This window comes from Thamnophis sirtalis, unplaced genomic scaffold (assembly GCF_051295495.1).
Source record: "Thamnophis sirtalis isolate CommonGarterSnake01/CBP01778 unplaced genomic scaffold, rThaSir2_p1.2 scaffold_12, whole genome shotgun sequence".
In the NCBI taxonomy this organism is placed as follows: domain Eukaryota; kingdom Metazoa; phylum Chordata; class Lepidosauria; order Squamata; family Natricidae; genus Thamnophis; species Thamnophis sirtalis.
Genome location: NW_028261392.1, coordinates 28,333,873 through 28,361,068, shown reverse-complemented (window position 1 = coordinate 28,361,068; position 27,196 = coordinate 28,333,873). Strand labels below are relative to the sequence as shown.

Sequence of the window (27,196 nt, the reverse complement as noted above, 5' to 3'; positions counted from 1 at the left end):
CAATTCTGTATGAATGATGGAGAATGGAAGGATTTGTATAAAACCCTTCCATTCTCCACCATATCGCACAAAATATGACCACTCTCATTACTATGGTATAGGCCCGTGATGGCGAATCTATGGCTCGCATGCTACAGGTGGCATGCAGAGCCATAGTTGCTGGCACACCAGGTGTCAGTGCCGGCCAGCTGATTTGGCCTTTCGGAAGGCCAGGGGACGCTGTTTTCGCCCTCCCCGGGCTTCAAGAAAGCCTCAGGAGGCTAGGGAGAGCGAAAAACAAGCCCAGCAGGCCAACCGGAAGTTTGGGAACAAACTTCCGGTTGGTCCGTTGGGCCTGTTTTTCACCCTCCCCAGCCTCCAGAGGCCTTCCTGAAGCCTGGGGAGGATGAAAAACTGCCCCAACAGGCCAACCAGAAGTTCGGGAATAATCCGTTTCTGGCTTCTGGGGGACCTGGGGGAGGCCATTTCCGCCCTCCCCAGGCTTCAGAAAAGCCTCTGGAGCCTGTGGAGGGGTCATGCGTGCAAGCACCGAGGGGTCATGTGCGCATGCGCAGGAGGGTGGGGAGGATTGAATTGGTGTGGGCATGCGCACATAGACAGTTTTGGCACGCCATAAGCAAAAGGTTTGCCATCACTGGTACGGGCTCAAACTTGGACAATAGGTAGATTTGAACACATTCATGTTTTCTGTCATTTGGACATGTTCCAGTCAAAATTCAAGAGTACAAATTTTGCAGTAGAATTGTATTTCAGTATGTCTATTTTGCTGGAAATCTATTTAAGTTGGTAAATCAACCTATTCATAGGGAAGATTTTATCCTCAATGGTTGCCTTCAATTCTTCTCACCTGTTCTTTACTGCTCTAGCTACTTGTGGATTGCTCCTGGTAGCATTGTGCTTGTTAAAATATTATTAAATATTAAAATGTTAAAATATTAATAGGACTTTGTAGCCTTGAGAGAGTTAGCAGTTCTTCTGGCAGTTGTTATATGAGGACTCTGTGGTGATCACAGATGTCTCAGAGCAAATTTGAATCAGGAAGAGAAAAAGGTGTTTCCTATTCCCCTACTTAACACGGAGGGAAAAAATTATAATATTTGAATTCTTAAGGCCAAACAATTTCTTGCCAACTAACAGCAGATCAGAGGAGAATTAATTCAGGAACTAAATTCTCGGAAATAGATCTTTAACATGCCTCTTCACAAAGAATATGAATAGACTAAACTCTATATTTTTTATTGGTTATAAAATATTTGCATTCTAGCATTATGAAGATAACAGCATTCAAGATTGTGGGTCTTTAGCTAAGTATGTGCCTATAAGGATTTTTCTCCTGAAAAATATATGTATATATATATATATGTGTGTGTGTGTGTGTGTGTGTGTGTGTGTGTGTGTGTGTGTGTGTGTTGTATTTGTGCTGATAAATAAATAAAGGGAGACTAGTATAGATCTATTTCAAGCTATTTAGCTCTCATCAGCTAGCCATACCCTCACTGGGAAGAGTATGGCTAGCTGATGAGAGCTAAATAGCTTGAAAAAGATCTATAATAGTCTCCCTTTATTTATTTATCAGCACAAATACAACACAAATGTAACAAAGGCAACAGTATAAAAATATTGGGTTTCTGTCTGGATGGTCTCTTGTGACGAGCCGATAGACAGAGAATGGAAGCTGTGAGCTTCTCCTGTGTGCTGCTTGGGGAATCCAAGTGTGGGTTAACTTTGTCCATTAGCCTAGAGACTGAGTTATGTAAATTGGTGACCACGCCTCCTCTGACTGGATGGGTCAGTTTTTTAACTCCGTCCAGCCAGAAGAGACGTATACCAATTTTTCTCCAGACTAATGAGACAAAATTCTACCTCATCTTGGATTTTTTCAAGTGGATGATTGTGCTTGGATTGATTTTGCATGGCGAAGGGAGAGGCGGCAGTTCGCTGCCTGCCCGGTCCGTCTGCGGCTTTCTGCTTCGAGTCAGGTATTTGGCTAGCGTTTGGAGCCGTTGGATTTGAGGCTTGGCTGCAGGCTGCTGGAGCCTTTGCACGGGGCTGGGTGGCAGGCTCTCGAAACTGTTGATTTGGGCTTGGCGATTGTGATCTCAACGCGAGTTGTTCGCCGCTAATGCCGTTGCCATGCCTGGGACTTCCCCGCCGCCTCGATTAACTATGGGACGCCCGCCGTTTGCGGCACGGTTTTCCCCATTTGCCTGGAAGCCACCCGCCATTCGCCTGGAAGCCACCCGCCATTCGCGGCGCGTTTTACCCAGTGCTGGGCTGCTAGTCGTTCCGAGTGCGCCGCCGCCACCGCCGAAGGGACTCATATTGTGAGAGTCTCGGACAGCATTTTGCTGGCTGCAGGCAAATTCAAATTTGGTGCCTGAATTGCAGTCGCCATTTTGGGACCGTTCTTCGCGCAGGCGCTGTAAGCCACAAGTTCGGGCGTTGCCTTTCCTCGCACCCAAATGGGTTGCTGACTCATCGGCCCTCCCACTTCCCTCACTTCGGCTCTGATTGCCTTAGAGGGAGGTTCGTGCTATTGCTGCTTCTGCAGACCACGCGGCCCATTCTACTTGCAAAGTGAACCACTGTGCTTTGTGCCTTTTGAGTCTTTTCGCATCTTAATTCATTGCAATGGCGGATCATTCTTCTTTGGGAGGTACAGTTGATAACCAGAGTGCTGCCCAAGTGGGGGTTAGTTCAAGGCCTGGCAGAGCTGCCTCTAGGGCCACCAGTCAGAGGCCCAGGGAGACCTCCGGGGCTAAGGCCTCTGGGGAGGGTAGAAATTCACCCCCCCACGCTATTACCTCAGCACATTTCACCAGCCCCGCAGCCAGCAGGGCACCAGGCCTGGTCCCCTGATCGTCACCTACCTGTTATTTCTGAAGCTGGGGCGGCGGGGTTGGGGATCCAACTCCCTTCAGTATTGCCCGAGGCCCAGGCTGCCTCAGCCTATTCAGTGCCACATGCTGGTCCTTCTGCAACATTTACTCCCACTGCTGCAGGCCTGAGGCCTATGGAAGGCTATGACCAGGGTCTATCCCCAGATCTTTACCAGATGATCTCTGCAGCTATATCTAGGGGGGTGGATGCTGAGCTGCTTCGTAGGAACCAAGCCCCGGTGGTTGTCAGCACCCAGGGTGGGCCTCCTCTCCCAGCTCCACAAGTAGATCTCCCGGATCTGCAGGCTGGGCCTTCTTCGCCTCTACCCTCTACTTATAGCGAGGATTCGGCCTTGGTGGAGGAAGGGGAAGTCATAGATAGAGATTTCTCTGATGATGAAGGCCTGATATTCGATCAGCCTAATTCCTCTGGCCTGTTTCGCCCCACGCTTTTCAAGTCCCTATTGTATAAAGCTAAGGCCACTACTCATATGGGGGAAGTGGCCCCTAAAGACAGTTCTGCAGTAGGTTTGGACACTACTGAGTGCCTCTTTGCTGAACCAATCTCGCTGCAGGAGGTGATCCCTTCCCCAAAGCTGTTCATGGATCTTATTCAAAAACAATGGGACCAACCGACTGCGGTTGCCCCACCTAGCAATGGAGACAGGAAATTGTACACTTCCACTCCTGACCTAGAAAGCATTCTGCAATTCCCGACTGTGGATCAGCCAGTAGCCGCTCTAGCTTCCCCTGCTCTGATTCCGTCAGAAATTTCTGAAGGTCTGAAGGCAGAGGATCGTAAAGCTGAGACTGCCATTCATAAGACCCACCAGGCTGCGGCCTGGGCCTTGCGTGCTGCTACTGTGGCATCGTTCTTTAATAGAACCTCTGTGCTTTGGCTCAAGCAGTTGCAGGAGAGACTGGCCCCTGATGAGGTGCGCCTTCACCAAGATGTCACCAAGATTATGGCTGCCCTGGAGTTCTCAGAGGATGCCACTCTCAATGCTGCCAAGTTCGCTTCTCGAGCTGTGGTCTCCAAAGTGGCGTCACGACGCCTGTTGTGGCTCCGCCAATGGCAAGCTGGCGTTAAGTCTAAATGGCACCTGACGTCCACGCCCTTCAAGGGTGGTGCGTTGTTTGGCTCTGTACTTGACCCCATACTCATAGAGACCAGGGACAAGTGCAAGGTTCTTCCGTCCACTGGGGGGCACAGTACCAGGAGGCAACAGCCATATAACAGAAGGCAGTCCTTTCGGGGAGGCTACTCTGGATACACAGCATCTCCCTTTGTTCCCTATTACAACAGGGGTTTTCACCAGCCACAGGACCACGGCCAGGACCGTGCAGGGGCCAGGGATAGGGGGCGCCAACAACAGCAGACTGTTGTCCCTTCAGGTGGAGCACATATCGGATGACTCCAACGTCCAGGCCGATTGGCTCAGCAGAGCCACGGTGGATCATGCAGAGTGGCAACTCCACCCCGACCTCTTCCAACAACTCTCTCACCGGTTTGGCCATCTGGAAGTGGACATGTTCGCGCAGCCTCACAATGCGCAACTGCTTCGTTTTTACTCCAGGTATGCGGCTCCCATGGCGAAGAGAGTGGATGCCTTACGCAGCCCGTGGCCGGCTGGCCTTCTTTATGCTTTCCCGCCATTGCCGATTCTTCCGGCGGTCGTCCAGAAAATACTGACGGAGCAAGCGGAGGTCCTCCTAGTGGCCCCGATGTGGTCCTGGCACCCCTGGTACGCCGACCTTGTGCACCTGTCGATCTCACACCCATGGAGGATTCCGGATGACCAGATCCAGCTCAACCAGGGGGGCCCTCATACACCCGAACCCCCAGTTGCTGCAGTTAGCCGTGTGGCACGTGAGCGGGCTATTCTGACCGACCTTCACTATTCCAGCGAGGTCATCCACACAATCCAAGCGGCCCATCACCCTTCTACCACTCGCATTTACGAGGCCACCTGGCAGGCCTTCTGCGGGTGGTGCTGCCGTGCCGGGGCGGACCCTCTCCAAGCTTCAGTGCCCTGAGTCTTAGACTTTCTGCAATCTGGACTTAACAAAGGCTTGGCGCCCAACACGCTTCGCAGGCAGGTCACGGCCCTCACCACAGTGATTGTGGGCGGTCAGGGACGTTCCTTGTCTCAACATTCACAGGTCAAAGCCTTCCTGAAGGGAACGGCTAACTTCCGACCTCAGACTGTACACCGCTACCCTACGTGGGATTTGACGTTGGTGCTCAGGGCGCTCATGGCCTCTCCGTTCGAACCTATTACATCCATTAGCCTTCGGCTACTGACTCTTAAGACCGTGTTTTTGGTGGCTATTACATCAGCCAGGCGGGTTTCCAAATTGGCAGTGCTGTCAGTTCGGGTGGATCTCTGCATATTCCATCCCAACAGAGTCATCCTCCATTTGGACCCGGCCTTTCTCCCAAAAGTCAACATGTTATTTCGCAGGTCTCAGGAACTCATCCTTCCGGACTTTTGCCCCAACCCTTCTCATCCGCAGGAGCGCCAGTGGCATCACCTGGATGTGCGCAGAACTCTTCGTCGCTATGTGAAATGCACTGCGTCCTTCCGGCGATCAGAAGCGCTTTCCGTGTCCTTTCAACCATCCTCCATGGGACAGAAGGTGTCTTCCCATACCATAGGCAGATGGTTGAAGGCGTGCATCGCTCTCGCGTATGACAGTCAGTCTCGTCCGGTTCCCAGGCATATCACTCCTCACTCTACCAGAAGTGCGGCAACCATGGCGGCCTGGGCCACGCAAGCTTTGGTGGAAGAAATCTGCAGAGCGGCTACCTGGTTGACGCCATCCCCGTTCATCCAGCACTACAGGGTTGACGTGTATGCCTCGGCAGAGGCTTCCTTCTTGGCGGTGAGTTTTGCAGCAGGTGCTCCCTTCCTCAGGGGACCCTGGCCAGCCTGGCTTCCGCCCTGTTCCTTAATTGCTTTGGCATGTCCCATGCTTGGATTCCCCAAGCAGCACACAGGAGAACGACCATTGACTTACTTGAACGGTCCTTCTGTGTGTGCTGCGAGGGGAATCCAAACCCGCCCGCAGCTCCGGCTGGCCAGGGCTGTTCGTGACTTGACTATGACTGACTCTTACCTGACTTATGACTTGACTTACTCTGAGATGACTATTCCAACTTATTGAGCTACGGCCATCATTGACATTGTCATACATCATTATTCAGCTGACTTTGTACAAAACTGACCCATCCAGTCAGAGGAGGCGTGGTCACCAATTTACATAACTCAGTCTTTAGGCTAATGGACAAAGTTAACCCATGCTTGCATTCCCCTCGCAGCACACATAGAAGGACCGTTCAGGTAAGTCAATGGCCGTTCCTCCCATATTTGGGCATACCAGGGGTTGTGACACTAATTACACACACACACTCACACACACACACACACACACACACACACAGAGTGATTGCATAAATGTCTGCACAAAAAAGATGACATTTGGGCAATATTAATGTATGTATATTCGCACAATTTTGCCATACAGAAATATTCAGCTTTGGATCATTTTCTTCAGGAAAATAAATGAACAAATATAATGTTATTGACGCTTTTACTCAGGTTCTTGTTACCTACTTTTAAGCTTTGTATGGAGAATAGATCAGGATTTGGATCATATCTATGCAGAAATATTGAAAATTCAAAAAAGATTCACAAACTTTTAAGTGGTACTATGTAGGGGCGAATCCAGTGGTGGGATTCAAATAATTGAACAACTGGTTTGCTCAGGATGAGGTTGGCTGTCGTGGGAGGCATTCATTCTTGATGAATCAGGTAGAGCACAAATCTCATGTATTACACAGTGAAATGCATGAACATTGCACACATAGCATTTAGTTGATTATTTCCTGGAATATAGGATTCTTTACATTAACTACCACTCTAAATGAAATCTTGAGTAAAGGTAATGTTTCTTTCAAGTCAAACACAACTGCTGGTGCTCCCTTGATCTATGTAAACAACAGAACACTTAGGCTTAGCATTGCCTTGTTTCAGGATATTTTTTCACCATTCCAGTCTATCCTTCAGCTTTCTACTGTTAACAATGACTGACCCTGCTTAACTTTTCCCCAATCAGTCAAGATCATCCAGCTGTTGCAACCTAATTGGGCAAAGGTAAAGTTCCTGAATTAAATATAATGTTACTGAATTATGCATGCAGATCAGTGGTTCCTACCGGTTCAGCCCGGTTTGGCCGAACTGGTAGTGGTATGGCTGCTTGAGTCACTGGAACTGGCAGCGACTCTGGCCTGCCACGCCCCCGAACTGGTTCCCCAGTCGCTGCCACCACTACCATCTTGTTTTTGAGTTCTGTGTATGCTCAGAACAATTTTAATTGAACTGTGCATGAATGCATAGCGAGCATCCAGCGTGCATGTGTGAAGTGCGCAGACAAGAGAACTGGCAGTAAAGTTGGCTGGGACCCATTGCTGATGCAGATAAACAGGGAATTTCTTCATTATCATCATCAACAACAAAAATTCTGAATTAATTCAGACGTGTCCAACCTAAAGCCTGTGTTATGCGGCTCCACAAGATAATAAAAACAGAAAAAATGAAAGAACTTCATTATTAATATACACTATGTATTTTATATTCAGCCCAAGAAAATTCCTCTTTGTGGCCCAGGCAAGCCAAAAGGTCAGACAACCATGAATTAATTCATGGGTTAGTACAACACAACAATTACCAGTAAGGGTATGAATCAACTGAACATTCTGAGTAGTTTTCAAATGCAGCCTTCTATGCAATCCATTGTAATAGTCTAATTATGACTTCACTTAACCGTGTCATACTAGCAGGGGCAAAAGAGCCAGAAACTAACTGGCACATTTCTCATGACAACCTTCTGGGAATTTGTCAGGAATAGAACCACAGTGCTTTCTGTTCAAAAAAGTCTAAAATTATAAATAAACTTCTAAAATGGAGAAGATACATTTCAGAAAGTAATGGCTGGATTAAGCATGATAGCTTAATTTTAAAATGAATTTCTGGTTTCAGTATTTTGAGCAATGTATATCAAAGATCCCTGCACTTTAAAGCTGAAGATGCAATCAAACAGAAATCTTGCCATCTACTTATTTAAAAAAAAGCTTATTCATTCTGCCAACTTTTCAGTGTGGTTTTCACACACCATTTCCTAGTGTTAGTGAATAATTTATAGATGAGTATAATTTCAGCTTGTAATTCAAACTGCTGTGCAATGTCAGGTTTTGTGTAGATCTTTTTGTTAGAAGAAAATATGACTTATAGTTTGCTTGTCTTTTCTCTGCCCCCACTACTGAAAGAAATACAAAAGCAATATTTTATTCCCACAACGTTTTTCTCCTCTCCAATGCCTGCTCAACTGTAGACTTATATCAACTTCAGTACAATATGTCAAGTACAGGTGCCAGGCAATAGGGTTATCTTATTTCCACTTGTTCCCTCCGGGTTTGTTTATTTAATCAGAGGAACAACAGCAGTTTTACAGTGAAATGAGCCATTCACTTGCATAAATTAAACAGCATGGGCAGAAAAAAAAAGATTTATTGTACCTTGTCACACAATTCAGGACTCATTGTGATCCGTTCAAAGCACCACTTCATTATCTAGTTGGGATTCTTACAGAATTTCAGCTCACATATTAAACCATGGTATCAGTTTTTATCCTCAGTGTTAGAAATGCTTAGATCCACTCATATACATTATAATCTGAGCTGTATTTTTGTATATAAATTTGTGTCAGGGCTAAGAAGTGACTGCATGTTGCTTAGAACTGTAGTGATCCTTAATTGTTTAATATTGTCTTCAGAAGTTGTGCATACTCCATCACTGAAGGCTTTTAAGAAACCACTTCTCTGGAATGGTGTATAATCTCCTGCTTACTGGGGTTGGAATAAAAGACCTCCAAGGTCCCTTCCTTTCTGTTATTCTAATATTGCGCTGTCCCGAAATACAGAAATGATGCCATATTATCATTTTAAATCCAGTAAGTAACTTCTATTAAGGAAGGTACAAATGTATGGAATTTTAAACCGCAAACATAAAACAATTTATGTGCTGTTTCTGTTGGCATATCAGATGATTTAAATTATGGAGTCCTTGGTGCTTTTTGAGCTTGGAGACATTATATTACCTAACTGGATAACATCATAACCACACTGACTCTGAGTGTGAAGAAGCTGCTCCATCAGAAACTGTGAAAGGTCAGCCTCAGGAGAGACAAAACCAAGAATTACCTGAAGCTAATAAAACCTAAATCCAGTCTGAGCAACTGAAATAGTCAGATGATGATGATATAAAGTCACCAAGCCCCCACACCCAGAAAGTAGAGTGGAAGAGACTTTCTATGAGATTCCTTGCAATCACAGAAGTAATTTTTTTGATTAAAGACAGCTGACTGCAGCCTTTCTTAAAAGGCAGACCTGACCCATAATCCTTTATTGGAATCAACCATCTGATCTCCAGCTCTTGTGTGATGTTCTTGTGGATTTTGCTTGTGAAATTCTGACCTTTGGACTGACAAACTCACCATGATCTGACTCTTGGAAATTTGGAGTGGATTTTGACTATTCTTCTGTGTGCTTCTGTTAAAGCAAAACCACCCAGACAAGCTTCTTTCAGAGATTCTGTTTTGGTTTGCATTCCTTATTTTATGTTACCTTGAGTAAACTGCTGATTTCCATAGCAACTATGTGTGAATGTGTATTTGAAGCAAGACATTCAAAGGACAGCAAGGACTCCACAGTTTAATCCTAAACTACATATAGTCTCTTATATTGGATTTAAGCTATGTCCAGCAGCATTTACCCATTGAAAATTAGGGTGTCATTTTAAAATAACACCACATTTAAATGCTCTATTCCTTTCTATGTCTCTTATTTTGATAAACATCTTTATTCAGTAACTTGATGTTTTAAAAATATGTTCATATTTCAATTTGGAATGAATTAGAACATTTTAAATTCAGTATTATTTATTTAAAAAGATTTTGCTTGTATTTGAAAGATTGGTTATATAACTGCTGTTGCAGATGCTCCTAAATGAAAAGATATACACACTTTGAAACACCTTGAACATGATGCATGATAAATATCATTTTATAAAATTGCTTTCATTTTCTATTTCTCTCTTTTTCTGATTCTGTCTGATATTTTTTTCTTAATGCCAAGTTATTCAAGCAAGCTGGTTCTAATAGGCTCATAAATAAAATATATGAGAAGCCATGTTTGTGGGATTTCCTTTTAGAAAATGAAGTTATTAATGTGTTAATCTAATGATTTTCTTCCATAAAACTATGGATAGATTGAATAATGTATTTTTCTGCCTCTTCAAAAAGACTGGTGATTTGTATTTTGGCTACTACTATTGAACAATAGCCCTGCTAAAAATAATACAGTATTAATAATACTTATTAAATCTACTAACAATGTTCAAGACATGTAGTGAATTTTTTTATGATGTTCAAAAATCTCTAGTGTAACTTTTCTCAAAACATAATTATACGTTAAAAAATCTTCAACAAGAATATATCAAATATCTAATGTGACAAATCTAGAAGTGGGTCCTTTTAGGTTTATAGAGCAGCTGTGGTATGATACTGAATTTCTCTTCGAACTATAAATTGAAATGCCTTGAAAATAGGGAGTTTTCACAGAGTATGTCAGGCAGTGGTGGGTTGCAGGCGGTATGCCCCGGTAGGGGCGTACCGGATGCTGCCTGGAGCACCGGATACCATTCCGGTACAGTGCTCCAGAGGGCCTATCCACCTGCCCACACTCCTTACTAGTGCTTTATGCTGTTGGCGCTTCCGCGCACGTGCATGGTGCGTAAGGTGCCTGCGCGATGCTCTGCGAAGCAGCTGGAGCATCACGGATGCTTGCGGAAGCATCATTTGATACTAGAACGCATGTGCGCACAGAATCCGGAACCCACCACTGCCATCAGGTATAAATATTTTCATGGGCCTTGGAAGCTTGTAGATAAGGTTTTATCCATCTCCATCATTATATTATTTAGTAAAACAAAAGTTAAAAAATCCCCAGACAAACACAACGGGGATCAAACCTTCCAGAAATATTAAAATATTCTATTCCATTTTATATATCTCTTTTTTAGATTTAGAAATAGATTTTTTAAAAGTGGTGTTTCATCTTGTCCTGCCACCTTCCAAAAAGGTAAAAACCCACCAATTTAGGGGATTCTGTAATTTCTGCCACAACTATATAACTTATTTTTACAGCTTACCCATTTTATTAAAAAAGAATCCCATTCAAGTTGAATTCTGAGGCACAACAAACATTTTACCTCCCAGTCTCTAATTTGTCATCCAAATCCCATTCATTCCTTTATTGTTTAAAGAGATGCTTTTGGTTTTGCCTTGGAAGTGATTCTCCTCCAGGGAATTGATGACTTAGTGCAAGATTTCTTGCCTTATATCTTTTATTCTAGACAGCTGCTACTTGCTGAATTTTTTTTTTTATGTTGTTAAAACAAGGACCACTAGCAATGAAAGATACTTTTCAACGATGGAAACACTTTTTGGAACTGTTTAAGATTAGACAGATTAGATCACCTGAAACTACCCTAGGCTTTGCAGAATCTCATATATTATCATTCCCCCATCATTTGACTTTTATGTTATGTGTCACTAGCTTTCAAAATGGGCAAATACATATGGTTTCCTGCAATTCTGACTATTTTGTTCCTCATAACTTCCTTCTCATGAGCACCAGTGTAAGTATACAATTATGGACAAAGAACTAGAAGATCTAGGTTGCAATCCTCTATTTGGTATGGGGACAAGCTGATGACCTTCAGACATTCATTCATCTCAGCTACAATCAGTGGGTAAAAAAAAAGAGCTCCATATGGCTATGTTGAAGAAGGGTAGCATTCTCTGCTGGTCTGGGCTCACAGGTTTCTCACAGGTCTGAGCTCACAAGTATTTGGGGAATATTCACAAATAATTTGTACAACTTTTTTTTTTCATTTTTGCGGGAAGGGAATCCTTTTTCTCCATTTCAAATTGATGCTTAGCATGGCCATATCAATGAAAAACGATATATTTCTCATAGAGCCTGAATAATTTAGTTAATTAATGCAGTTTCACAGTAGCATAGAAAATTGTAATTATACTCAAGCAATTTCTTAAATTTAGTGTAACATTCAATTCTTTGTATCATCTGTCATTGTGTATGCAGCTTTGATCAGAACAGAGAGAATTATGCAGAAGCACTTGCTACAAAGAATGCTTTTATTTCATTGAAACTCTCTTGGAGGAGATGCTTCTAAATATATCCCCTTAAATGTATAAGATGGGAAAAGTTATTGGAAAATAATTTTAATATGCACAAAGCATGGTATGTTACTGGGATTTCTGAATATCTAGTCAGAAGAAGGTGCAAAGAGTCTAAATATTTTGTTTTATTTAATATCCTTTTGGGTAATTATAGCTGAACACTTGTCTTAAAATACCTGTTAGGATTTGTATGTAGTTATCTCCAGAAGTGCAGTGCTGTTTTCATATCTAATCAGACTTTTGGGAAGTCAAACAAGAGTAGCAAGTTACATTAAGTTATTTGGATTAGTTTTACCTAGTTGGTTTTACCATCTGAAAGATAAAATATCTGATCAAAATTAACATTAGAAAGGGAAAATGCTTTAGGAAGGAATTCTATTTATTAAAGTTTATTGTCAGGTAAAATTTAATCAAGCATAAGGTGGTATAGTTTTGTGATTATTTTTTGAATTCAGGAGATGCAAGAAGCTGTGAAATTTAATGTTGCTTCCTACAGCTTGATTTTGTGATATGGTTTGTATAATTGCTGTCATTGCACTTGTATCTATCAATTGTATTGCACACTATAATGTTTAAGAAAGACTTACTGCATTGTACAAGTAAATGCTAAGTATGTCTTGGGAGAACTGTGTAACCCCTTTTCACTGGGGTTACTGGGAATGTCATTAAACTCCAGCTATAAATGTGAAAACAGACCAGTTATGAGAACTTAGAAAAAGACACGACTCTTTTGAGATGTGTTTCATATTTGAGATGATGTATTATTTAATCCCTATTTTAAAGGGTTTACATAGCCCTGGTATCTTACTAGATGTTTTCCCACATATGCCAATCATCATAATGGGACATACTGGAAAAATGGTAAGTTTAGAATTTCAATGAGAAATTCTTGTCATCCCCTAGCAGATGCTGAGCAATTTGAATATTAAAATGACCCATTATCTGTAAGTTTCAAAGACTAATTTTGGAATGGTTCTTCTCCAAGGTTTACTAGAAATTTATGTTTAGTTTTAATTGCATGCACTTCTTTAATTTGCCTAAAGCTACTTGCTGATTTATAGAACTTAAAATGTTTGCCTTCTCCCCCACTACCCAAAATTTCAGTTATAAATCCCTTATGTGAGCAGGCTATAGTGAATTAACATGATTAATGGCAAGTGCTGATTAAATAGGAAGAACCGTTCAGCTTGTTCTTTTGCACAAGAGAAGGTGGTAAAATATAAATCTCTTCATGGCAGAGTCCTTTCAGTATCAGAATAGGGAAGACAATAATACAATACTTTCAAGCTTACAGGTCTTTAAAATCACTAATTAGAAAAATAATAATGGAGGTGATTTTCAGAATCATCAATCACACTGTGCTTCTAAAACAAACATCTGTAAATTGGTGATGGAGGAAATAGCAACAACTTTCTAAAGGGGAGGAGGAGAATGAGAATGAAAGCACTTCATTCAGAAAATGGTGCTTTGCTTCTTTTCTAGAACATTTCCCCTCCCTAAAGAATGTTATGAATTGGATTAACTTATTTAAAGAATAGTGGTAATGTTTTAAAATGTTTTGGGGGAAAGGTACTGTTTTTAAACAGACTTTTCTACTTTCTGTCACTAGGTTTAGTTCCAAGTGGGGAAAAGACACTGGAAACATGGAGGCTGCTTGGAAAGATAGTTTAATGGTGGACAGGATCACATGCCTTGCAACTCCTGGGTAAAAAGGGAGATCACATGCTTCAAGATGTTGGGTGAAGAAGAAAAAAGGGGCAGAGATGCTGAGAGTCCCTGAGTTTTATATTCTCTCCTGGGCCCCACTTCCTGTTCCTGTTCAAGAAATGTATTGTGATTGGTTGTCAGACTCCCAAGGGGCGGGTGTGTTGGTGTCTTAGCTAACTTTGTAGGCTGTTCTGAGACTCAAGTTTGTTTGCCTTGCTGGCTGATGTAATCTTCCCAGGTGCCATGTGGTGAGATGGGTAGAGGGCTAATCCTACCCTTGCTATGTAGAATAGACTGGCTAAGGCATTAATGGCCCATTGACAAAGAGGGAGGGGGCAGGAAGCTGCAGGGAGCTGCTTTGTCTGTAAAAATATGTTTCTCCTTTTCTCATCCATGGAAAGATAATATTCTGCCTTTTTAATATTTCCTAAAATATTTCATTTTTCTAGAAGAGGGAGGTGTGGGTGCTAACTTCCTACATTGTCATCAAGGAAGAAAAAGGATAAAACTAAACTTCATTTCAAATGTAAAATAAAGCCCAAAGCAGTTTCTCATGTTCCTGTAGCCCAAAGCCCTGATGTCATTTGCTCATTCATTGGCATCCATTGGATCTTTGGAAAACTCACTGTGAGAGGGAGTATGTTATTCTAATAGGTTAAGCAAAGTTCTTGTCTTGTAATTCCTATCGTCATAGGGAAATGTGCATATAAAGCTGCATTAGAAGCTTATTTTTCAAAGACTTCTTGAAATATCCAGATAAACAGTGGAAAAAATGGAAGTTAGATTTGGAAGGATGGGGAAATAGTTGGAACTAAAAACATATGGGTGAATGGTTGGTGCAATACAGCTGTGTAACAGTACCAAGCTGTGAAGTACTTTGTGAAAGAGGAGAATATTTTTCATAAAGGACAAGTCTAGAATATGTAGATACAGCATGAAGAGTCAAGTTTAATGCCAACAATTCACTTTTCCAGGAGTGAGTTAGTTGTGCTGCTAGTAATGTCAGATAGATTGCTTCTGGCTGTCAAGTATAATCAATACTCACAAATAGACTTACTGTTTAGATAACTTTTGACTCTAAGAACTGGTGATAGGGAGATTGGTTGGCTATAAATGAAATCTGGGATGCCTTACCTTCTGTTCCTGAATCTGAGGATGGAATGAATAGCATTTTAGGGAACGTGGAGATAAAAATATCTGATTTACAGAGTAAAACATTCTATGTTATTATCACTATCATATATTTTAATAAAAGGTTTTACTGAAAAAGCTACCACTTGACTTTTTTTTTTAATGAAGTACAGTTGAACATAATCTCTTTTTCCCTCTTGTTCCCCTGAAAAAGACAGAAAGTATCTTTGGGCCAAGCCAAATAATTTTTTTCCTATGTACAGAGACAGGGAAACAACTTTTCTCTGCTTTCTCCTTGTTTTAAACAAATGTCCGTGTGACGTTTGTGCAGAGGAAAGATAGCTGGAGAACAATTCCACAATGATTGGTGAAGTTGTTCTGCACCATCACATGGAAGAGTGGAATTTTACAGAACAAATGTCAAAAATAGTTTTAAATGTAATGGATCTTTTGAATTAAAACCACTCACCTGCCTCTCCTAGCAATATGGCATAATACAATAATGTTATTTTTTTTCCCATGCTGGTTCAACACAAGGAGATGCATAAACAACTTCCAAATGCATATCTGTAGCATGACTGTGTGGTGCTTTATAATTCCAAGGAAAGAGGTTGCTTTATAGGATCTCTTGACATGCCCATGATATCTTTCTGCAACCAAACACATGTTTTCCTGAAATTAATTAAAAGTATCAGTTGAACAAATTCACATGAGAATACTGTACCAAATAGCATGACCCTTTGTGCTTCAGACTGACATTTTGTAAAATTTGAAGCAAAAACATCAGTACGACATTTCAAGAGAAGATGTCAGCATCTTCCAAGATTTGGCAGTCATGCAAATTTTGGACAATGTTGTTATTACTTATTTTCGGCTGCCTGGGACTTATTGCAAAGCCCTTGGGAACTCTCATCACCCCAGGCCATAACTTGGGGGCTATTGTCTTAGAGTTAGACCATTGGCTAAGATCAGAAAGTTTATTTACAGCCCTTTTTCATGTTTCGTCTGTGACAACATTAAAAATTTGTATTCATTTGATGACTGTACTATTTTTAGACCTCAGATTTAAAGCAATTTTTTTCTTATTCTCAAACCTTCATGCTAGAAACATGCATGCAATATGTTCTCTGTGAATGTATTGTACGACTTACTTACTGCAGACAATGAAATACTACAGAAGAAGAAAGGATTAAAGTAATGGTCTTTTAAATCACTATATATTTTTCAGACTGTGTGTGTGGTGCAGAAGTATAAAATTTCAGTGAAAGATTATTTTGTTTTCTGCAGATCTCCTAATGAGCTTTGGTAAAAATCCAGTTCCACAGCAAGATGCTTGCATTTTCAAATTGTGTCTGATTATGAGAATTTTGATGGTTGGAAAAATAACTTCTCTCCAGGTTACATCACTCCTGCAGTGGGGTTTGCTTTATTTTGCCCAGACTTAAGATTATGTTGGAGATATAATAAAACAGCGTAAATACTGCAGTGTCTACTGTTCTTTATATGTTCATTACCTTTGACTACATGACTCCACATTTTTAAAAATTGTCATCATAAAGAAAGATTAAATGAAAAACAGGATAAAAGCTAGATTTTAGAATTACCTAACCTCATACTATGTTTGGAGGTATGTAGCCTACCCCGAAAAACATAATAAAGAACTATAAAGATAAACTGGGGCATAAACACCATCCTTGGAACGAAATGGGATAATGGAAGAATTTTACCAGTTACTTTAAAAATAGGAAAGCTTTGTTGCAAGAGTAGCTACAATATTATGAGCCATACTGCAAGCTACTTCTGCTGCCTACCAGCTGCCTGCAATTTGTCAGTTCAAATCTCACCAGGCTCAAGGTTGAATCAGCCTTCCATCCTTCCAAGGTGTGTAAAATGAAGACCCAGATTGTTGGGGGCAATGTATATAAACCACTTAGAGAAGGCTGGGAAGTGGTATATAAATCTAGGTGCTATTGCTATTATCTATAATAATTACAGATTATTTTGTGATTAGCAGCCCAATATGTGTAAGGTACGCTCAGAAGTGTTCAGGAAGCAAAATCTTTGTTGTCTAGTGAAATTAATGTTTCAAAGGTAAGGCATTTGGCCAGTAGATGAGTAGGGAGCTCATCTCAGTCACTTTTCTCTTCATTCATGTTACACCAAATACACTTCATTTATAAAACAGAAAAGCCATAAAGGCTAGAGCCTTTCCTTTTCTGAAAAATTACAACTACACAATATTATATTTAAAATGGTATACTTGAACTCTATAGTTTTCCACATGTGATAACTGTATACATTTTAATGAAATAATTTAATTAATTGCAGTAGGATTAATTTTATCTAATGTGGTCTTTAAAACAGCCTTTTAACAACAAGTTTATTTGTGTACTGGCATTAGTTTTAAGTCTTAGGGTTTGGTGTTGATGTGACCTGTATTTGGCTACATTTCCTTTTGCTTCCCTCATCTCATGGCTTTAATTTCTTTGATTACTGCTCTTTGCACAATTCCGCTTCCTGCTGAAAGAAATAGCTTAATGGGTATTCATGTATTTAGCATTTCTGCTATTACAGTGCATAAGATTTCAGGCTTCACTTTCATTAACTCCACATTATAGCTGAGGGGGAAAAATCCACCTGAAACCATAAATGGTTATCATTATTCACTTTAGAGAATACTGACCTAGAGTGATTATGGCAACCTTTCACTCCTCTCAATATGATGGACTTCAACTCCCATTATCCTCTACCAACATAGTCAAAGAGATATTTCAAGGAGATATTTCATGTTAGACTGGACTGGTTATACTATTTTATGTATATACAAGATCAGATTACATAATGCAGCTGCGAGGAGGGTCCTTAGCTGCTACACAAAATTCATTTAATCCATTTAGAGCTTAAAAAATATTTATTCATTTCACTTAATTTTTACACTGCATTCATTTAAAATGCAATTAGAAAAACATCCAATTACTGATGCCATTCTAGAATGCTCTTTAAAAAAATACTGAGCATTCTAATTCCAGATGTACTTTTGATTCTAAAAAGACTAGGAAAGAGAGAGAAATAATTTGTTATTCTGAGTTTTGTAGAGAACATTCTTTGCATCATCTGTGTCTAGTGATTTCCCTTTCTGTTTACAACCTGCTGTGTATTTAATTGGATTCACTCACTGAGCTTGTTCCCACATAAAGTTTGTCTCTATAGGCATTCTGTAAGAAAATCTTAAACTGGAATCAATTCTTTAGGAACATAATTCAAAAGAAATGTTCAAGTGTATCATAAAATTGCTGATGAGTTTTTTCACACAATTGTTCTTTTTGGAAACTAGTTTTGGGAGAAATGTATCCTTTAACTGTATGTAGTCTTATGAATGATTCCAAAATTTTCATAGGAACATCCGTTGTGTTTGACTACATTCAGTTTCTGAATTAGAAAATAAAGCATTAACTTCCAGGTTTCTATTACTAAAAGTAGAAAACTTTCAGTACAGTATCCTGAAATTTATTTTAAAAGACCATCTAGCACTCCTAGGTTTTGATGAAGACAAACAATTCTGTTTTTAGAAATTGTGATTGTCTCACAATCACCTCTGAAGACAGCATTTATTCTATTTGAAAAATCAGTTTAATTAACAGTGGTGATTTTTTTTTAAAAAAAAGGGCCATGAGAAATGTTGCCATTCCAAAAAACATTTGCCAGCTGATTTCACTGGACACTAATAATGCCATATAGAACTTTGTACTTTCATAAGATGTTGAAATGCTGTATATACCGTAAATAAAACCCCAAATGACATAATGCCTGACTGCAAATATCATGAAAGAGGCATCATACAAAAGAAAATATAAATTATGTGAGGGAAACTTTTTTTTTAATTGGATGCTACCCAGAGTTTGTTAGAATATTGGCAGCTATATAAAGGTTTTAACTACATAAAATAAATAAAATAGAAGCTTCCTGTGAGGCAGGGCAAACTGATGTACTGCAGATAGCGGGAGACATTATGGCCAAAGATTGTCTGGACTGCCAAATGTCACCAGAGAAAGGAGAGAACTTGCCTCTATGTACTAAAGACAGCTTTTTTTTTGTATGAGTAGGCAGCAGAAATTGACATGTTGTGGTTTCTTGCAAACAGCTGGGAGTTGCGGGATTCCTATGAGCTCAGAGCTTTATAATGCAGCCTTTACACAGACTCAAAATTTGATCAAATCTCATTTTTTCATCACTTTGCAGTTTACTTTTTTTTCCCCTTTTGCTTTTTGAAGACTGAGAAACTTTAGAATTGCAAGTCTGGCCATATTTGCTGGTTGAGCCCCCCCCCCCCCCCAATTCTTTACAAAGGAAAATTATGAGTGTAAAGTTTTATCAGAAAAAAATGTTTGCATGTTGGAGAAATATACAGCATAAGGGTAATTACAATCTTTTTTTTAAAGTATTTTATTTTTCCTTTCAAATTCATTCTTACATATGCATTCTTATAATTATTATTTAACATATGTCAATTCATATCATTTTTCCACCTGTATATTTACATTTTGATATTTTCTTATTTTCCTCCCCCTATTTTAATCACGTGTTGTCTGAGATATTTATTTCATGTTTTGTTCCCTTTTTCTTCTTCTATTTATATCTTTTTTCAAGCCACTCATAAAATCACCCCCAAAGAGAGTCTTCTTTATCCTTTATTCTCAATGTCAGCCTATTCATTTATGCACAGTCTTAATATCTTCTTTATTACCTCCTCTTCCGATGGGATTTTGTCTGCTTTCCAATTTTGTGCAAATACAATTCTAGCTGCTGTTATTATTTGTACAATCAAATATGAATCTTCTTTACTATATTTCTCTGGTAGAATACCCAATAAAAATACCTCTGGCTTAACCTCTATGGGTATCATTTTCTCTAACCATGTTTGTATTTTAACCCAATAGCTTTTTGCATAAATACCATCTTGATTTAGAAAGTTTTGAATGGATTAAGGATGCAGATGGACTTGAATTGGAGCTTTGATATTGGCTATAACAAAGTCTTGAAGTTAATTAAAATAACCCTTCTCATGGGAAATGTCTACATTTATAATAAGATAAATGATATGATAAGATAACCAGGTTTACTGATCTATATAAACCATTGCGTTTAGATTGTGGTTTATAAATTAATCCAATTCAGCCTTTTTGTTTTCAATATAAGCTTTACCATAAAATCTAAATTCCATGTTGTATTTAATCCATGCTATATATACAGGTACATACTGTATGTGTATCTCTTCTAAATTGTTGCAGTAAAGAAATTTATATAGTCAAGTTGTAAGCAAGCTCCTGAATATGCAATTAGTCAGGATGTATTGCTGGTTATAACTCTCATGAAGTCTGATAAAATAGCATTTTAGATTGTAGGAAACTTTTTATGAAAATTCGAAATTTCTATTGCTCTTTAATCTTTATATAACAAGGTAATGTTAACTAATAGCCATTGATTAATGAGTTGTACCTTTTCCCCTGATTTAAAGGCTGAAAAGAAGACTAATATAGACTCAGGTGGCTGGTAAGAGAGATAGAACTGAGTCTATTGAACTCCCTTGTGGCTGGTATCATTGATTCCAAATGCTAGTGGCTATTAGCTAAGTCTTAAGTCTTTTGATATATGAAGACAAATATACATGTCCCAGGACATAATGTTGCTGGATTCAATCCAAGTCAGTCACTGGGACCAAAGCCTAGGAAACAGATCTTTTGTCAGTCAACAGGAGTGCTGATTTTCCACCAGCTTATCAGGTACTTGGCACAAGGAAACAACAATCAGTGATTTAATGGTGAGCCATTAACACCGTAATTAACAATTCAAAACTACACACAGCCAGGCACCATCTAAATACAATGCGTAGAACAGCCCAATGCACATATTTTGGATAGAAGAGGTTATCTAATGGTGGGTTCCAGCATGAGCCCCAAAACCTGGAAAAACAAACCCAGGTTGTATCTTTCAGTATAGACTGAATCATTTTTCAAAAAAAGTTGGAAAAATTCAAAAGTGCCAAGGACATTGTTGTGAAGAAAATTCAACAGTTCTTAGGAATGACAAGCTACCTAGTCGGGTTTTGTAAAGGTTACAAAAACAATGTGACAAAAAGAGCACCAAGTGGTAGAGCAGAAATAGCCATCATCTTACAAGCAGGCATTTCATGCATGAAAATGTAATGTATTTTAAGACATTTTAAGTAGTGCTTACTTCACAAAGCTTAGCAAAGATTCAAGAGAAAAAGGTATAGAAGATATGGAATCGGTAAGTTTGCAAGAGTACCTGCCAGCCATGAGTGTACACAATAGCTCAAGATACGTTTGAACTGTAGACAACTGTACTATTCTTCAGGGATATTTTCAATTTCCTGAAAAATTAACTGAAGGACGCTGCAGCCTACTATTCATTGAGAGAGGAGATCCATGTATAGGATGTGATTATTTTTAGTGGTAATAGAGCTGTCATTAGTAGAGCAGTGCATTTTGATATAATAAAAAGAGTACATGTGGGGTTGAGGGCTATTTCTGAAGAACAGTTAATGTTAATATTAGCTTAACATGAATACCCTGATGGAAGTATACTTGGAATAATGAAAGCTATAACTTATGTAAAGGAAAAGAATAAAAAGTTACCATGCAGAGAGGCTGAGAAAATAAGGGAAGGCAATTAAAGAGGTAGAAGATAAATAAGCTGATAGCTTATTTTGTAACTGAAGAGTCAATGCAGGTGGCAGGAAATCTAAGAAGTAATTCTTCAAATCATTGAAAAGAATTCACCAATTCACTGCAAATGTAAAGACTGGAGATTCTTTTTCCAGTTTTCATGATTCTATGTCTACCCGAAGACTAGTATTAAAGATATCTTATTCAACTCTCTGCAATTCTTCCCTGATTTTGCCCAGTGTTAGAAAATGAAAAAGAACAAATCTAGAAATACAGCATTATTTTCTAATCTAATATTTATTTGTTACAGTGCAAATAAATAATTTCTTTATATTTCTAATCTATGGCAGCTTTAAACTAGAAAGTATTTATATACAGATATTCTTACAGTTCAGCACCAAAAGAAAAGAATTTCAGCTATACTAAAGCAGATATAATGTATATGAAAGTAAGTATAACAATAGATTGGTATAACAAGAGGTGGAATAGTTGAGTGAGCCATATTGGGAAGTTAACTTTCAGAAAATAACTTAGCATTGCACTATAGTAGCCATTGCATGGCAAATCTAAAAAGCAGAGAGATCATCCTGTCAACGAAAGTGTGTATAGTCAAGGCCATTGGTTTCCCAGTTGCAATGTATGGTTGTGAATTTGGACCATAAGAAAGGCTGAGTGCCAAAGAATTGAGGCCTTTGAACTATGCTGCTGGAGAAGTCTCCTGTGAGTCCCTTGGACTGCAAGATGATCAAACTGGTCAGTCATAGAGGAAATGAACTCTGACTGCTCTTTAAAAGGCCAGATCCTGAAGATAAAATTCAAATACTTTGGCCACCTAATGAGAAGGCAGTACTCACTGGAGAAGAGCCTAATGCTGGGAAAGATTGAGGGCAAAAGAAGAAGGGGACGACAGAGAATGGCTGAATGGAGTCACTGAAGCAATCAGCGTGAGTTTAAACAGACTCCAAAGGATGATAGAGGACAGGAAGGCCTGGAAGAACGTTGTCCATGGGGTTAGGATGGGTTGGACATGACTTCGCAACTAACACCAAGCCATTGTACACAAGCCAGCATGAAATAGCTGATGATGAGAAGAAGTTTATCTGATGATGGAAAATAGAGGAAGTTGATAATGTGTGGAGAAGCTACAGAAAAAGAAAGTGCTGATAGCAGAGGAATTAAATATAACTTTTGGAGGAAGGGGGGGGGAGACTGTGGGAAAAAAATAAGAGACAAATTGAGAAAGATATACATTTCTGAAGTAATGATAGCAATCTGTTCTAACCCCCCCCCCCCTTCTGTATGGTGGGATTTACTGCTAGACAATTTATTCACAGTAAATTAACACACCGACAAGACTTTGGCAGCAACCCAGACTTCAACAGATAAGAAATACACACCAGAGCTTCTCCAACTTTAGTATAAAAGTTGAATCCTGTGAACAGTCTCTTCCCAAAGTCTCTTCTTATATACTCTCTTAGGAGGAGCCTAATCACAACTACCTGGGTCCAATTATCTCCTTTGTCTCCATAATTGCTGCCGGCGCTTATCGGCCCGCCTCTGCTGGGCGTCCGGGACCAATTCCCTCTGCACCTCATCACTGCTCAAGGGCCTGACGTCAGGGACATACTCCCTTTGGCTTTCACCGCTGCTCCATGCCTCAGGCGCCTCCTGGTGGCCAACCAGCCTCTCTGGTCCCTGCTTGGAGTCTGAACCCTATCTAGGATCCTCCACATCTCCCAGAGCCGACCCATAGGATCCCTCGTTATCGGAGTCTGTTTGCAGCTCCAACGGCACCTGCTGGGCCACAACAGCAATCAAAACCAGAAATTTATTAGGCCTTACTAAAGTGGAAAGAATAATCTGGAATTTGAGTTTCTGAAGGAACATCTTGAGAGGTGAGAATGAAAAACAGCCCTTGTAGACAGGAAGATCTGTTGAGTCTTTAGCTTCAAGTTATAAATTTAGTTACTCTTACCCGCTCAGAGAAAATTAAATATCTTGTGTATTTTGGATAGGTGGATTCTTTTAAATGGTAATATCCTGTTTCCTGAAAAATAAGACCACCCCGGATAATAAGCCCAATTGGACTTTTGAGTGCATGCATTAAAATGAGCCTTACCCCGAAAATAAGCCCTCCCCAAAAATATTGAAACACAGCAGCAGCCATGAGGTGACCATGATCACTGCCTCCTGTACCTCAAAAATAATAAGACTTTCCCCCAAATAAGCCAAGTACTTATTTCGGGAGTCAAAAGAAAATAAGACCCTGTCTTATTTTTGGGGAAATGTGGTAATAATGACAATATGTAAATACAAACAAAAATGTGTTTTAAGACAAATCCTATTATTTTAAGATGTGTGTGTCACACACGCATGCACAAGGGGCAATACGCATGGAAGGTTGCACATGCATTGTATTATGGGTGGGCACACACATGCGTGCTGTTGAGCGGGCGAGCGCTTTCGACACGTGAGGACAAAAAGGTTAGCCATCACTGCTCTATGACTACAAACTCTGAGGTTTCCATAAGCCCTTGAAATCCTTTTTTGTATGGACAGAATGCCATTCATTTTCACTACCTAAAAGATAGCTTTCATCTTAAGAGTTCAGGAAAGACAAGGGTTGATAAGGAATGTAATAGAAAATGGATAGGTACCCAAAGTATACATTGAGAACACACAGCTATATTTAAAATAAAGTAAAAAAAAATCTTAATATACAAAAAAATTACATAAATTTAGGGTCACAGCAGTTCAGGATAGAAACAAACCTCTAATTACCTAATAGTCATCTGCTTTTTTAAAAAAATGAAAGTGGTAAGTGTGTTTAATCAAACATCCCACTATGTTCCTGGATACATACGTTTACAATTACATTTCAAATATTTTTTTAAAAGTGTTGTCAGGTTAAATCACAATAATGATCTGTTATATGTATTTAATAATTCAGAATAACTTCAACTTGAAAATAATAAAAAATGCTAGGGAACATTGCAAACCAATACTTTTTGAGCATACAGATGTACAAATAAATCATATTTAAAGCAGCTCATGGTCCATTGATTCTTAGTAATCCCTGCTTTCTTTCTTTTTTACAGTTGACATATTGGGGTCTCTCCCTAAAGATCTTACTAATATAATACATTAAACCATTGCAGTGTTGTCACTATTCTACTGTTTTTCAAGAAAAAGCAGTAAAGTAGACCCTTAAGTCATGGTTCCAACCCTGTTTTGCTGAAAATGTTCTATCCACTCATCTACAGCACAATGAAAGAAAAAACAACTGAGAAATCCAAAAGAAAAAACAATTGCTTGTAATAAGTGTGGTCTGCCCAAGTTTTAGAAGCTGTCTTTCATATACCATTCATCTTTCTCTCTCTCCCTCTCTCTCTCTCCCTCCCTCCCTCCCTCCCTCTCCCCCATATATATATATATATATATATATATATATATATATATATATATATATATATATATATATATATATATATATATATATATATATAAATAATTTCAATTGCTAAGCAAGACAATTGTTACGTGAGTTTTGCCTTATTTTATAACTTTTCTCGCCATAGCTGTTAAGTGAATCACTGCAGTTGTTAAGTGAGTATGGCTTCCCCATTGACTTAGTTTGTCAGAAGCTACCAAAAGGTGATCACATGACCCTGGAACACTGCAAATACACAAATAGATGTCAGTTGCCAAATGTCTGAATTTTGATCATGTGAATATGGGATGTTGCAAGAGTTGTTAAGTATGGAAAAGGTCATCAGCCACATTTTTCAGTGCTGTTGTAACTTCTAATGGTCAGTAAATGAATGGTTATTAGTCAAGGATTACCTGTATTATCTTCGGTTTGCCTAATATGTTAAATAAACTAAGCTCATTGTAGTAGCTCAGCTGGGTGTAGAATGTATGATAGGTGAATATAGTAAGCCTGTAGAAATTCAGCCATCTTTAGTTTCTTTTTCTCTTCTTAAAATCAAAATGTTGGAAGAGGGTGCAGTAATAACCACAATTCAAGATGCAACTGATATTTTAATGGGTTGAATATTTCCTGCAGATAACCCTGGCAGGGAACTGATTTATCATCATATATTTTCAATTTTGTTTCTTGATTCTGGAAATGACTTTTTCCTTCCTTTGCTTATTGGAAAAAAAAAGGAAAATACAGTTCAAAATATATCGGTAGACCCTAAGTTCAACAATTCCAGTATTCTCCAATGAAGTACTTTCCTAATATTTTGGAATTATGACTGCCATGGAGTTTATAATTCTGGGAATTTCCAGTCTTGGATTGTGAAAATTTACATGTAATATTGAATTAGATTTTATCTTAGACATATCTCATGTAATGCTTTAAATTACACTATTCTTTCAAACACTAGGTATTTGCATTCTAATAATGTTCACTTAGCAATATAATTTCCTTCTTGCTGCAAGATATTTACCATTAATGAACTTCAGATCCAATTACTTTCCTTTCCAATTAGAGGCATTTCGAAAGAAACTGTCTCATCTTCAATTTAAGAAATATATTGGAAGATATTAGCTTTCTCTTTAAACATCTTCAGATGTGGGAAATAGAATTAAGATTGGAATAATGGCAGGGAGAAGAAGCTAGCTGGTGAAGGTTCACTGAATTCAAAATATGGTCCACGCTCTCCATCTCAGAAATCTTTTTAATTGTGCAAAGTAAACATAAATTATTGGTAATTGCATTTGGGAACAAAAAAATAAAGATACATGGAGGACCTTAAACCTTCCTAATAAAATTGGATATTCCAGAAAAAGTGGACCAAATTCAGTTGTTCTTCCTATTTTCATGCCCAGGAGCTATGCTGCTTAGAAGGTTTATGCAGAATTCTGGATTCAAAGGCAGATTCATCTGCAACGCCTGAAAGCTGCCTTTTTCTAGGATTTTTTTTTGTTTTGCCATACATTTCAAAACACCTCTTTATCTTTGGGATCTGAAACATGGTATGACCCTAGACATTTTTCTGTCCCTCTGTGAATGAAGTTAAGTGTGATTTTGAAAAAGAGTACCACTAGTAAAGTGTTTAGAAGCAGTTAGACAGAATACATCGAAGTTTACAAAAGACGTACTTTGGTAGCCAAAAAGTGATGGAAAGAAGAAACTTCTTCCTTGTTATTAGAAATATCTTGATATCTTGCCCCCTGCCAGAAATATTTTAATAAAGAACAGCTGCATCTATACGCAGTCTTCACTTAATGATCATAATTATTAATTGGATACAAATTTTCCATTGCTAAGTGAAGGGGTCATTAGGTGAAGAACACATGACCTCACCGCTTAGCAAAGGCCATTCTGGTAATCCTAGTAGCAGGACCATCCTGTCAATAGGCAAGGATCCCACATGTCTCCTGCCTACTGTGTTTGCCTCGGCTTAAACTTCATGCTATGCCCCAAACCAAGAATAACACATAGCAACTCTTCCAAATTGA

General features: G+C 39.3%; 1 protein-coding gene across 1 annotated transcript in view; it reads left to right on the top strand.

Moving 5' to 3' along the window:
• NALF1 (NALCN channel auxiliary factor 1) overlaps nt 1–27,196 on the top strand; it is a 421,407-nt gene that overhangs the window by 230,464 nt on the left and 163,747 nt on the right. The gene's annotated exons all lie outside the window — the stretch shown is intronic.